At 46.9% G+C, this 14448-nt stretch overlaps 1 protein-coding gene across 1 annotated transcript in view; it reads right to left on the bottom strand.

Annotated features, from left to right (window-relative positions):
- ZBTB7C (zinc finger and BTB domain containing 7C) overlaps window positions 1–14237 on the bottom strand; it is a gene marked incomplete at its 3' end in the record, with an annotated part of 89754 nt that extends 75517 nt beyond the window's left edge. Inside the window, exon 1 of the mRNA XM_080637335.1 lies at window positions 14195–14237. The remainder of the gene's footprint in view (window positions 1–14194) is intronic.
- Window positions 14238–14448: the final 211 nt, after the last annotated feature.

Raw genomic sequence — 14448 nt, 5'->3', positions numbered from 1 at the left:
AAACACCATCCAGATTCCGCTGACCAAACATCCACCGACTATAACAAAAGATCAGGCACTGAGTTCATATTTTTAGCTTCTACTGCAGCTCACCTCCAGCTCCTGGTCCAAGTTTCAACAGCTCCAAAATGAAACCCATTTGCATTAGATGAGGATGCCCTCCATCTCTGCACCATCAGGCCCCTGCTGTGATGAGTGGCACAGCCCTGGCATGTAAACACTTCCAGGACGGTTCCAGTGTTTGTGTGCCTCCTGCATAGAGTATCAGTGAAGTGAATAAATCTAACACAGAAAGGAGAAGGAACAACTAATATGCAAAATCATGTCATGAATCATTCAGCAAATGGAATTTGCTCTCTAGTTTTCAGATAATCTTGGAGGTTGCTTCCAAAGTGCTGTTTCAAGCCCTCTGTTAATCTGGGAAGCAGATGCTGCTACAGGCTGTATTACAGCATCTTCAATAAATCCCCATCAAATATTACTTTAAAATGCCCAGGACTTTTGCAATCATCTTGTTTTTCATCTTCTTGGTATATCTGAAAACCAAACATCATAAGCTGCCTTTGCTGCGATTCAGCTTTAACAAACCAGCCTCACAAGAGCTCATCCCACATCTCCCCTCATGCCTGGGTGACCCCAGGATCCTCCAGAGGACTCTGCCCATTTCCTTCATATGTCCTAAGAATCTCTGACCTCTCCAGACATACCAGTGAATCAGGAAGGGGCCGGAACCATTTTCCAGCAGCCTTTATAATGGCAAACCAAACATGGAGCTGCGGGCAAACACTGCCCATTGTCAGACAGAAATGAGGTTGGACACTGGCTTCAGTGAAGATCAGGAGGAAACTATCGTGATGCCTTCCCATCCCAGCCTGAGGTGTCCTGATAGCAATGAAATGACAGACAGGCCCCTTTGCCATCTAAAAGACAAAGCTACAGCTTCCTTTAGTAACACACACTAATCAGGTGGGCAGACCAGGGTGTCCCCATCCCTTCTGGAGGTGTGTGGAGGTAGATAAGAAGATGTCTAACATCTGTTCACAGAGCCTGGCTGTGGCAGAACACCACAGCACACAACACTGGGTGTGCAAACACCATGCCATGCTGCCTTTTGGGGATGATTCTCCTTCCAGCCGTTCAGTTTGCTGCCAAGATACTGAAATTTGTGGTGGGAAGGAAACACCCGAAGTCATAGAGCCCTGGTGTACTTGCAGTCTAGTTAGCTATACTGAGCTAGCTAGCTAGCTACAGCCCGTCAGTAAAGAAGAGAAACTACTGCAAGATCCAGTTGATCTCAGCAAGATATCAACCTTAGGAGAAGAGAAACCATAGCATTGATATTATGTTTACTGCTCTACAATGATGGTGAAAGGCAGGGCTACCATCCAGGTATCTAAATGCAGATAGATGGATCTCACTTTGCCAGAAAATATTTTGCTCAGCTGAAAATCCTGTTTCTGTCAACTAGCAGAGCCTGAGCCTTGCTGAAAGCCTGTGCTGTCTCAAATAGGGCAGTGTCCCAGAGAACCCCACTGGAGTCAATGAAACCAAGTCACCTACATCCCTATAGAAAGTCCCACTTGGCAAACGTCCTTTGAAAAGGCACTTCTATCGTGCCACATGTGGATGTTTCATTGCTTAGGAAGGTGTTTGTGCTGATTACTGCCGTTTTTAATGGCAACTCCTTTTTGCGTGTGGATAAAAGCTGCTTCGGGACATGAGGTGGCACAGGGCTCTCCTTGCTGGACCAGGGCTTCCAGAGACTGCGTGTTCCAGACAAAAATGCCCTGAGACAGCTCACCCCTCCAAACCTGGCACAAAATGAGCACATGGATCACGGTCGAGAGAAGGAGTGGCCTGGCAGCATCTATGGCTGACATCCTTTCCCATTTCCAACCCTCGATTTTCCCTTTCCTGTGTGAAAATGGAAACAATGATGTTGGCCATGGTTGGAAAGAGCTTTGAAATCTGCAGATGAAAAGTGGTAGATAAAATGGCCCTACATTATTCTAGTAATGGAGGGAGAGGGAAAGCCAGGAAAGGGGGAAAAACCCTACGTAATAAATAGTAGTCTATAATCTACACAAATTGAATGCATTAAAAGAACAATCCTCTGAGAAGCAGCTGCTTCATTCTTTACTGTTGATAGCATCAACATGAGAGGGAAAATTACCACCTTGTGCTCTGCAACACATCACACCGACTTTCCTTTACAAACTCTAACATCCCCCAATTGCAAAGTCAATTTGAAATTTACCATAAAACACAGAATCTCATAAATTTTACACCACCACTCAGTGCTCTTGCCCAGATCAAATGCATAGGCACCCACTTTACAGTTTAATGCAGATATACAATGACATGCTGCAGACAACGGATGGTAGAGTAGACCAGGGCATTACCAAGGCCAGGTTGGATTGGGCTTGGCTGGTCTAGTTGAAGATGTTCCTGGTCATTGCAGGGGGCTTGGACTAGATGAGCTTAAAGCTCCCTTCAATCCAAACCATTCTGTGATTCTATAACCACATATATGACCTTGAGTGAAGCTGGGTAGCTGTAGCTCTGGTGCTCGAAACGCACTGCCCTTGAGGTGGGACCAGCATCCCAACATGCTGATCCAAACTCCCCTCCTTGCACTGGGACATGCTTAAAATTCAGCTGGTTTTTGAGCCATTTTGCAGACTCTGATGCAAATCTCGAAGTCACTTCCCTGAGCCTGGGATACCTCCAGCAATTTAAACCCTTGCAGATCCTGCAGTGAAGGTGGCATGAGTTTTTAACCAAGGAAAGGATCGTGCAGCTACACCTTTATCAGAGATGACTGTTCACTAATGCAGGCATGGGTTGCACTCATGGGCTGATGAGTGAAAATTAATTAGGCTCCTAGTTTTGCTTCCTACATAAAACTAACTCCTTTTGCTTGTGATTAAAGTGTTGTCACTGTGACAGACAGCCTGAAGGGGTACAAAGGATTTCTGTTGAAGCAAAAGGGAAAGCTGCATATTTCAAGATGCACTTCCCTAGCAGCCTTAAAACACCACTGTGAATGCCTGCAGTACACACACCCCCCTCAAACCCCGGCTTAAAATTCCCCCCAGATTCACTCCCAGCTCAAAATTACAGAAAATATTCAGGAAGAAGTGTCATTTTCGCAATCAGCTGCTTGCATTTGCGACTGACTTAAAGTGCAACGAGATGGGTGCTTGAAGAGAAAGCAAGGGTTAAACCCATAACAAGGAAGAGGACAGGCGGGACCCAGGGATGAAGCAGTTGATCAAAGGGTAGCTCAGAAGTTATTTAAAAATAAACCAGAAAGTAGAACTTCCAGGCGGGTGCCGTTGTAATTACAATGCAGACAACGGAGCCACGGTGCTCTTAAGGTTACTGGATTTTCCTAGCAGCTGTGTTTAATTTACTTAAAACATGCAAAGCCATCAGGTCACATCCCATTAGCAAAATCACTCCACAGCACTGCGTGAGCCTGGCCAGCCCAGCTGCAGAAATGTTGAGGGCAAAACACAAGTGCAAAATGCTCCTAAACAATCATAGAATCATAGAACGGTTAGGGTTGGAAAGGACCTTAAGATCATCTAGTTCCAAGCTATGGCCAATGTCAACCTGCGCTGCCTTTCCCTCAGCCACAGCAGACACGTGGTCGTTGGTTCCTCCTGCTCATCAAAGGTCCTGTCTCTCTCCCCCCATCAGAAGCCATAGAATCATAGAATCATAGAATAGTTAGGGTAGGAAAGGACCTTAAGATCATCTAGTTCCAATTCCCTGCATGGGCAGGGACACCACCCACTAAACCATCTGTCTACCGAAGTGGTCTCCTAAAATCACCACTGCCAGAAGTCTGTGCAAATACCTCTACTGGCTGTGATGGAGAAGGTACCTGAACAATCTGGGATCGAGTATTTAGGGAAGTCCTTTGAATGTAGGACACGCAGAGAACTTGTGTGTCCTACAACATGCTTATGAACATGTACAATATCCCACCTGGATCCCTCTACTCTCTGAGCATCGTCCTGACTCTCATGGTGCCCCAAGAGAGGAGAACCACTTGTCCCAGGTCATGCTCAGAGTCTGCCTTGAAGATGGGGCTTGATGGGTTTGTGGGGTCAGGCTTCCACCTCTGGTGCTTTGCTCAAATGTATTGAATTGGGACCATACGATTTATCAGGAGCCTTTCCGAAACACAGGGCCAAAACCTGTCAGGAAAAACCTTTTAGAGGTCTTTTGCTGGTTGTTTTCTTGTGTTTTTTCATGCATTGAACACTGGCTCAACACTCTCTCCGCTGAAGGGAACATCAAAGTTTTACCCATTATTCATGGCTTTTACCAGCTCAGTTCTAAAATTAGCACCCTGATGTACTTAATTGCTAGAACGTAAGGTGTTATATCATGTTTTGGTCCTTGAGCAGCATGCTAACTGCTTCTGCAGTTACCTAAGACCTCTTCTGAGTGAACCACAGGCTGAAGCTCGAAATCATCCTGTTCCACTAAGCCATACCCAGTAAAGCAATACAGTTTTAATGGTGTTGATACCAAAGAGAGCTGAAGACATGGACAGAGTGGATATATGCCACAGGCTCCCTTTCGCACATCACCCCATACAAAGTCATACCTGTTGAGAATGGGCGAATAAATACAATACACAATTAAAATAAATTAAAATAATGCAAAATAATGCAAAGCAATGGGTTTGTTTCTGGTAACTCTGAAAACATCTGACCAGACTGCATTACTGTCATTGATAAGGAGTGTTTCTGCTCACCACCAGAAGCCTGGCATTGTGTGCAAGGGACCCCAGCCTGTCCCCGAAGTCGCTGAAACAGCTTAAGATTGCTCTTCCAACATAAACTCATCCTTCATAGTGTAGAAAGGTGCGAGACTGATTTGCATAATAAATGACAAGGCAGGGATACAGATTTCTGACAGATTCCCCCCCTCTTCCCTTTGAAAGAAATCTATTTATTCTGAGTGAATCGGCTCTTCTCTAGATAAATGGTGTTTGTAGTCAGTTTAGCTCGGCGAGATACGCATTCTTTTGCACGCCCATAATGAATTTTCACAGCTAGAGCCCTAATCCAGTCTAGTCATGGAGGGTTTATCAGGACCTTTTATTTTATTTCTACCAGTAAATGGGAATTGCTTTCCTTATCTCTATCTTGAAGCACCTGAGTGATTTTTGCTTCATATTTCCTATCCCACTGGAATTCAGGATGCAGAGTTATCTGATACTGTACAATTGTCACTCATGTTAGTTGCCTTTTTATTTTAATTTAGGATTTATTGTCCATGGGATTTTTTTAAGAGATTTTACTCTGAGTCCTTCTTGCTCCCTGCCATCCTCATGCTCACATTTCTCAGTGTTATCTTTATGAAGGCAGGATCAGGGCTTGTTTTGCCTTCATCTGCCTGATGCCTTCTCTTGGGAGAGGACTCAAAAAGTGGGTTTGCCCTTATCCATCCCATCTTCCACCACGGGGAAAGTGCAAAACCATGCAATAACAAGCAGAGATCATTCCTAGCATAAAACCAAACCAACCCAGGAAAGCAAGGGCTTGCTGATGTGACCACTACAGCTGCTGGTACATAGCTCTGAGCTCTGCAAAAGTGAACCCAACGCTGCTGGAAAAGCACGAGGAGGCCTATAAATCCTGCAGATAACACTGTGATGGATCAGTAGTGGCAAGACATTAACCTTCACTCTTGAGGAGACACCCAAATGATAACACCTGTAGCCAGGCCACTCCAGAGTTATCAGTCTTGTCACTTGTGGAGATAAATCTATTTGACCTAAACCATCATCCTATGCCCCTCCTGCTTCCCTGCTCCAAATCCTCGTAGATACCAGCAGGGATCAGGAAAATCACACCTAATAATCAATTGAGTGTGTGCAACAAGGCTCACATGGAAACCATTTCCTTCCAGTATGTTAAAATAATTCCACAGAGCAGGGGAAAAAAAAAAAACCATGGTAGGCTTGAAGGCCAGTCTGCAGGGAAAGTGCTACATGTCAGTAACAACTGTGGAAGGACAGAAAACAGCTACCAAAACCTCAAGAAGCCGTCACACACAGGAATATGTATGTTAATTAAAGCCACTTAAACGAACACATCTGGGAGAGGGGCATCAGATGATGGTTTAGGTCAAAGTGGGGGAGAATGAAGTGATACTAAAAGCTCAAGCACATGGTGAATCCCAGACAGAAGGCAAAGAAACCTATAAGGTGAAATCCAGATGAGCTCCTTGACCCAGGAGCTTAGTTCTCCTCTGACCACAGCACCCCCTGAGCCTCTAGAGCTGACTTTCCTTCTGTGCTCAAAAGATGAGTACAGGTTACTCACACCAACCACTGCTGATGTAAAAGCAAACCCAGAAAGATTTGGATAGGCTCTGTGCAAACAGCACACCCTGTGTGATATATGCATGACAGCTTTGAATTTAGATGCCTTGAAGCTCAACAAGTAAGAAGCTAGAAAGTTGCTTTGAGTTGTTTCATGACATAACCTTGCTACTGCGCTTTGACCTGATGGCTCCACCATTCGAGATTTTATTTTTATTTCACTCCGCTCCCAAGGAAACATAAAATATTGGGTCTTTATATGCTTCCTGGGCATTAATTTAGAAGTGGTACCAAAATACCCACTCGAGGTTGGGTCATCATGAAGAACCTGCGGCCGCTACCGCTGCTACTCAATCATCCCTTTGAGACACCCCTGCTGGTAGAGCAGCATTGTCCAGCATCAGCGTGAGGCAGACGGGAAGGGAAACAGCAAAGTTGTCTGCACACCATCAAAACGCTGCTGCAGGATGACAGCACGCAAGAGCGCTGCCTGCAAAAGGAAGTCTTGCCATGACATCAGCCCAGCCCTGTTGCAGCACAGGCGGCACGGAAACACAGATGGAGGAGGGAGGAGAATCCAGGCTTCCCTTGGTCTGTTTCCCATTCTCCTTACTGGGAAAGAGACGGCTCCTGAAGGGGAGACCTTACAGCAGCTCCAGTGCCTAAAGGGGCTACAAGAAACCTGGAGAGGGGCTTTGGACAGGCCAAGGGGAATGGCTTGAACCTGCCAGAGGGGAGACTGAGATGAGCTCTTAGGCAGAAGCTCTTCCCTGTGAGGGTGCTGAGGCGCTGGCACAGGGTGCCCAGAGAAGCTGTGGCTGCCCCATCCCTGGCAGTGTTCAAGGCCAGGTTGGACACAGGGGCTTGGAGCAAGCTGCTCCAGTGGAAGGGGTCCCTGCCCGTGGCAGGGGTTGGAGCCGGATGAGCTTTAAGTTGCCTTTTAATTCTCTGCTGGGATGGGGGTGATGCAGTGAACCTAATGCTGACCCAGCACAGTCCTCCAGGAAAGGCAGCAGACTGCTGTAATACTGTTATATTGGTTAGCAGGGACCTGTGGTAGTGAAGGACCTACATCGCGTGAGACAACACCTGAGATATCCTTTCTCATTGGGAAGCTCATCCAGAGCTCGTTTTCTAACCCCAAACCAAGCTTTCCTACAGATATGTTTTTCCAACCCCGGGTACGATTAACTCACCACCAGCCCTCATAGCTCTGCAGACAGCATTACAACTCTGGATATACAGCCCAGTTCAGCATCCCCATCCCTGCCTGCAGCTCCAGGCAGGCAGCCAAGGCCCCCCACCCATGCCCCCAACCCCTTCCCTCCCAAGGGCTACTTCCTTAATGCATCCCAGCTGCCTGTGTCCACCCGCCATGGGATGACAGATTTGTGCAGTCCCCTGAGGGTGGGGTGGGGACCTTTATTTCCTCTTTTCCAAAAAAAAAAAAAAAAGGAAAGAAAAAAGAAAAAAAAGGAAAAAAAAAAAACAATTAACCTTTTCCTGTCCTTGCAAGGGGCAAGAAACATTCCTGCCACAGAAGTGGTGTGGGGACTGAGATCTGCTCATACAGCTGTGCCAGTGCTATTCTGGCCGAGCTAAAATTAAAGAGCTGAAGTCGTATGTGGGCCTTCATGAAACTGCCGTGGAGACCACAAGATTAGAGGACCTGAGAGGCCAAGCTCTATTCCCAGCTGTGCCAAGGGATTGTCGTGTGAGTCACAACGTGTTTCTTAACCTCCGTTTCCTCAAAGATAAAAGAGGAGCAGAGAAACTGAGCCCATCAAGAGTGCAGACCTACATGTGAAGGACCTGCAGGTCCATAGCATCAGGTAAATCCACAGGCAGGACCAAACATAGAATCACAGAATCATATAGAATGGTTTGGGTTGGAAAGGGCAGGGACACCTTCCACTAGAGCAGCTTGCTCCAAGCCCCTGTGTCCAACCTGGCCTTGAACACTGCCAGGGATGGGGCAGCCACAGCTTCTCTGGGCACCCTGTGCCAGCGCCTCAGCACCCTAACTGTAAAACATTTCTTTCTTCTGCCTAGTCTGAATCTCTTCTCTTTTAGTTTAAAACCATCACGCCTTGTCCTATTGTAACAGGCTCTACTGAAAGTCTGCCCAGTCTTTCTTATGAGCCCCCTTTAAGTATTGAAAGACAGCTTCACTGCCCATCTACATGATAGCTAGAGATCTAACAGCACTGGAAAAACAGGAAAGCACAGGATAACCCCTAGCATCCCGGCCACCATCCCTTCTCCCACCAGAGCAGGTCCTCCTTCACCAGCTGTGCCAGCTATTGTTGGGCACATAAAGCCTGCTCCACCAGCCCTGCTGCCAGCATGAAGCTCATTACTCTGAAAAGCACTTTGAAACACTCTGAATATAAAAGGTTCTCCATCAGGCCAAATTCAGCTCTGTTTGCTATTACAATACAGTGCATTTCTTTTGTCTTCGCCCTTTGATGATGCCCAATTGTTCCCCTCAGTCAGTATTTCGGAGTCATTAGCCGGAATTAGTAAAGTTCCCGCTGCTGGACTTTTCCAAGGCTCTGTTCTTGTGCTACAAAGAGTCAGTGAGGAGTTGTCCTGCTTTCACGGAGCTGGAGGCGCAGCAGGGAGCAGGCAGCCCGCTGGACTTCACTTTCCCACTGCAAGCACTGGGATGCGCACATGCTGACAAGATGCTGCGGGTGGTCGCAATGGGGCTGGTGCTTACCAGCCTGGAGGGAACACATAGACCTCTTCATTCAGTACCTCTGGTGGGACCAGGTGAAGGGCTTTGCACAGTCACATCCATATTTCAGCAGCACATTCCACAAAGATCAGGTTTGTCTCCCAGAAATCCCCCACTCCCTATTTTCAAGGCATCAGCACTGAAGAAGCCACCTTTCTATGGGTGACAGGACCTTTACCTGGCCACATTCATGGTGAAAACCCCTCACATGCCTCCAGCCTCTCACTCATGTTACACCTTCCCCACTATATAAGAAAGCCTCTTAGACACTGCTCCTTGAGTATATTTATACATGGAGCATGCCAGTTCTTTCTTACCCTGTACGCTCTTGGGATGCTCACTTGGAAGAATTTGCTGGTAGGACACTTTCACTGGAAGATCTCAAGAACCTGTGCTCCTTCTTCGACCAGGCATACCAGAGTAAGCTGACCTGCAGGGGAAAGCTTGCCAATATACCCATGAACATTACACTCCATGATACCCAGCTGACCCCTTCGGCAGTGTCCAGTCTTCAGATATGGAAGTGCGTTTGCTATGGGAAGCCCAGGAGAAAGGGGCAGCAGACACAGCTTTCCTTGTCCTACACCAGCATGAATCGGGTTCAGCACCAGAGCAAGTGTATCTTGCAGCCAGCTCTGAGAGTGAACAAGGAGCATACAAACAGGGGCACACATGGAGTACCTTTCCAGGTATATGCTCCTGACGCCCATCAAGCAGCCCAGATGCTTCCCAATCTGGTGGCTGTACCTGCAGCACTGTGCTAACAGCCTTTGATGGACCTTTTGTCCAGATTTCCCTAATTGGTTTTTGAAGCCATTTATACTTTTGGCATCCACAACATCCTGTGGCAAGGAGGTCCACAGTTTAATTACATGTTTTATAAAAGAGCACGTCCTCCTGTTTAAGGCCTCTGCCCAACCATTTCATGGTTTTTCACCAGCTGCCAGACACAACAAATAACTTTTCACTATCCACCTCCACACCACATAGGGCTTATATACCCCACTTAGATACCTCTTCAGCTCCTTCTCCTTCAGATTGAAGGGTTCAGTCTGCTCAACCACTTTTCAAACCGAAGCTGTCCCATGTCATTCCTCCTTGTCCCTCTCCCTGACCTACTCCTGCCACACCACGAGTCCTCACAAGCCAAATAGGACATAACTTTGGCTCCTCCTTTTCCCCACAACCATCTGCTGCCCAGTGTGGTGGCAGGTCCGTACATCCCACCCAACAGCTCCTTGCACCTCCACACAGGGAGAAGCAAATCTCCAGCTATGCCCTGCCCCTGGCACGTGAACCAAGGCAAAACAGATGCATCCCTGTCCCCAAAACACAAGACACCCTAAAACAGGCTTAACTGGCACACGCATTTATCAAAGGAAGTCCCTTGGAAACTAATGGTGTAAGGGGTTGAGAGATATGAACCTCTCTGAGCAAACGCCAGCTTAGAGTAAAGCTGCGTCCCACTGTGTTACACACTCTGCAGATACAATGCAGCCTCCACAAGAGATCACAGAATTATCAAATGGTCTGGTTTGAAGGGACCTTTACAAGTCATCTAATCCAACCCCTCTGCCATCAAGTAGGGACACCTTCCACTAGAGCAGCTTGCTCCAAGCCCCTGTGTCCAACCTGGCCTTGAACACTGCCAGGGATGGGGCAGCCACAGCTTCTCTGGGCACCCTGGGCCAGCGCCTCAGCACCCTAACTGTAAAACATTTCTTCCTTCTATCTAGTCTAAATCTCCTCTCTTTTAGTTTAAAGCCATCACCCCTTGTACTATCACTATAGGCACAGTGATTAGAAACTCCCTATTTTTCTTCTAAACCCCCTTCAGGCACTGGAGCTGCTCTGAGATCTCCCCTTCAGGAGCCTTCTCTTCTCCAGGCTGCCCCAGCCCAGCTCTCTCAGCCTGGCTTCAGATCATTTTTGTGGCCCTCCTCTGACTGAGGCTTCATTCCTATTCACACATAAGGAGCTCCAGGAGATGTATGAAGGGATGAAGCTGCGTGGGCTATGCCCCATCTGACTTTGCTATCCGATCTCAGAGAGACAGCCCAGGTCCACAGCAGCTCCAACTCACACCCATGCTGTCTGCAGGCACAGACCATTCCATACCTGGCCGTCCCACCACTATTCCTGGATGCAACATGGTCATTTGACAACTACAGCCCTGGAACAAAACTAGAAGCAAACCAACTAACCTTATCATGGGGATGGAAGAACAGGTCAGCACTGAACCCAGCTTGCTTCCTTTCACTGTGGATTGTGCTTCCATTCCCCAAGGATTTCCTTTGAAATCATCCCAGGTCATCCCCATCTAACATCACCAGTACCACTTCCATTGCAACACGACCAAATGCAGGCAATTCGCACCTCTCACCTTGCATTTTTTAAAGCAACACCGTACAATAAAACAGCTTGCCTGGATTCCAGCCTAATCTAAAAACAACTTTATGGCTTCTAATTTTAGCACTAATCTTCCTTTGTTATGGTTGTGTGATTTCTAATTATTTTATCCCCAAGCCTTGCTCTGATGGATAGTTGTACCTTTTCCAATGCCGAGTGACTTGTAAAGGGCCTTTAAAAAATACGCTGATCATTTCAGGTTCATTTCCAGTTCCTACGCAAATAACATTCTCATATATTTCTTTGCTGGGGAAATATTATTATTGTTATTAAAATAATAATAATAAAAGCAATAGGATATAAACAGGAGAGTTCCGTTTCCTATGATGATCCCAATCTGGTACTGCAAACACCGTATTTTCTCTTAAAAGTTGTTAAACAGCATAAATCCATTATCCAGATACAGATCTCTTAATAATTCAGTGCCTTTGGCTTGGCATCGCTCCCAGAACATTCTGCCTTTACCTACCCTTATTTTCAGGTTACAACACATTGGAGAGCAACCGGCCACACCGAAACCTTGGGGGGACTTTGCAAGGGATGGCATGAAGTAGTGGCAGAGACATGATGCTTTGATGTGCCCAGGGAGCTTTGCCTACCCAAACCCTCTGAACTTACAGCAGCAAAGATCAACCCTCGTCTGAGGAAGTGTTGCAGGGGCTTACAATGAGTCTCCAGCCCGGGCGCCTCAACAGGCAGATGTTTTCTTTCCTACCACGCTCACCTGAAGCAGTTTCTTGATCCTTCTCATCACTGACCTAGATCAGATCTGGATTTGTGCTGTTAAATTTGCACTAAGTTTCATTGAAGAGGGGATGCTGCCTGCTGAATGTTTCAGGATGCTGAGGCAGGGAGATGCCTGGTAGGACCTGCCACCAGCTGCCAGCATATTGAGGTGGGGGATGCAGGCACAGGGCTGGCAGATGTTCAGTGGGTTATTTCCTTCCCCAGGATTTACACGGATCTCCGGTCAATCGGAAAACATCCATTTGACCTGTGACATTTTTGTTTTACTTACCCTCCAAGCTTTGACAGCAGCCGTTTAAACACAGCGCATATGAGAAAGCACCCCATCCCCACAAATTCAGAGTGGATGGGGAAACAATATTGTACCACAGCCCTGATGATGAACATGTTTCTTCATTCTTATTCTTAATTTTTCTCTGTTTGACTTTCTGAGCCTGCTTCACCATCCGTGTCTTTTCCCTCCCTACTTGAAACATGAGCTGAGCTCCCCACCGCCCACCGCAATATTCAAGAGGGGAGGATATGGGTTGTTTTCTTTATTTTTTTAATTCCCTGCACAATGCTGTGTATAGAGCCCTTGAAATGGAGATTGTCAAAACAGGAAACAACCCAGTCAAAGTCCTCAGGCCCGGGTCCTGAAAATGTCACCGTGCAGAGCTGCAAGGGATGGAGAATAGCTCTCTGTTCCTGCACGGAGAGAGGATGCTCTGGGAGAGTGGCCAGCAACACACAATCTGCCTTCATGACACCCTGATTTTGAGAGCTGAGCTCTAAAAGCTCTGCTGAAATCAGTGGGAAGCTGTCTTTTTATTAACTAATTTATCGGGAGGGAAATACAAAAAATGGGGTTAAAAATCACAACCCTGATACTTTTATCAGCATGGAGAATTTCGTAAGGAATATCATCTCACTCAGGAAGCCAACCCTACAGGAAATCCTTCATCCTTAGTGTTGCAGAGTAACATCCACAGCATCCTGCTGGCTTCCTTCTTACTCCTCTTAAAACCTCACCCCTGCAGACCCTCACTTCTCAAGCTCATGCTCTGAGTTTGAGCTGGCCTTGCTGGGCTGTAAGAACAAATCCTGGGTCAAATCCTGCCCATGCCGCTCTGGGCAAGGCACCAGGCTGACCCTGCATCTCCACAAGGATGCACAGCAGCACACTGCTTGGCCCTGGGCTCTTTGATTTCCATCAATCCACCTTGGAGCAAAGATTGAAAATTTCTCAAAGGCACAACTGTGAGGCCAGGTTATGAGGAGAGAATGCAGCTGCTGCGAACCCAGGTAAATCAGATTTTCATAGTTTATTTTTCTGCAGAAAATAGTTGACAGATTTGTTTTAAAAAGCAGGCTCCTGCAGCTGTAGGTTTCGAGCTCTTCTTAAAAGTCTGACCTGAACAAGCATCCGTGCCAACAAATACTGCTATTCTAAAGCCTTTGATCGATTCTGATGAGAGTGAAAACCTTTTTTGCTTGTTTGTTTTTACAGCTTTCTGCAAGTTAACTTCAGGAGAACTTTCCAAGCAGAAGAGCTGGTGACCATTGCCAAAACAGGGATCCAGCAATTCAGGTTGCCCAGAGAGGTGGTAGATGCCACATCTCTGGAAACATTTCAGGTCCAGACTTGGATCAACCTGCTCTAGTGGAAGGTGCCTCTGCCCATGGCAGGGGGCTAGAACTGGATGAGATTTAAGGTTCCTTCCACCTCAAACCATTCTGTGATTCCCCTCTGGAAGCAGAGGAAACATATTTTCTTATTTTTGAGGGAACAGTGATTATTATCATAGTGTCAAGCCACTTATCTACAGAGTGACAACCTCAGGAGGAAAAAAATTCTACGGATTCATTCCACGGATTCATGTGATGGACAACTAGAAATACCATTTGGGATGCATAGCCCACAACGCCAGATTTCTCCTGTCATCCAGGTAGAGAAGTAGAATAATTACCTAGGTCCTGATCCTGAAAGGTGCTGAGTGCAGTCAAGTGGTCTCCGCTCCCATAGAGTTCAGCGTCTCAGGGGCTCTCAGCAGGGTCAGCCGTGGAGCCTGGTCAAAACAAGACAGGTTGGTCTTAGTCTAGTGTTTTGTAAGAAAACCTATACATCCTGTAAGAAAAACCCTATCTCAGCTCCATGCGCCGGCCCCATACTCCTGTATGGAGAGGTAACACAAGGGTCACGCAAAGCGTGGCAAGGGAGATG

The sequence above is a fragment of the Psittacula echo genome (genome assembly GCF_963264785.1).
Source record: "Psittacula echo genome assembly, chromosome: Z".
NCBI lineage: Eukaryota > Metazoa > Chordata > Aves > Psittaciformes > Psittacidae > Psittacula > Psittacula echo.
Note: the sequence above shows the minus strand (reverse complement) of the source record. Positions and strands in the feature narration are given on the sequence as shown.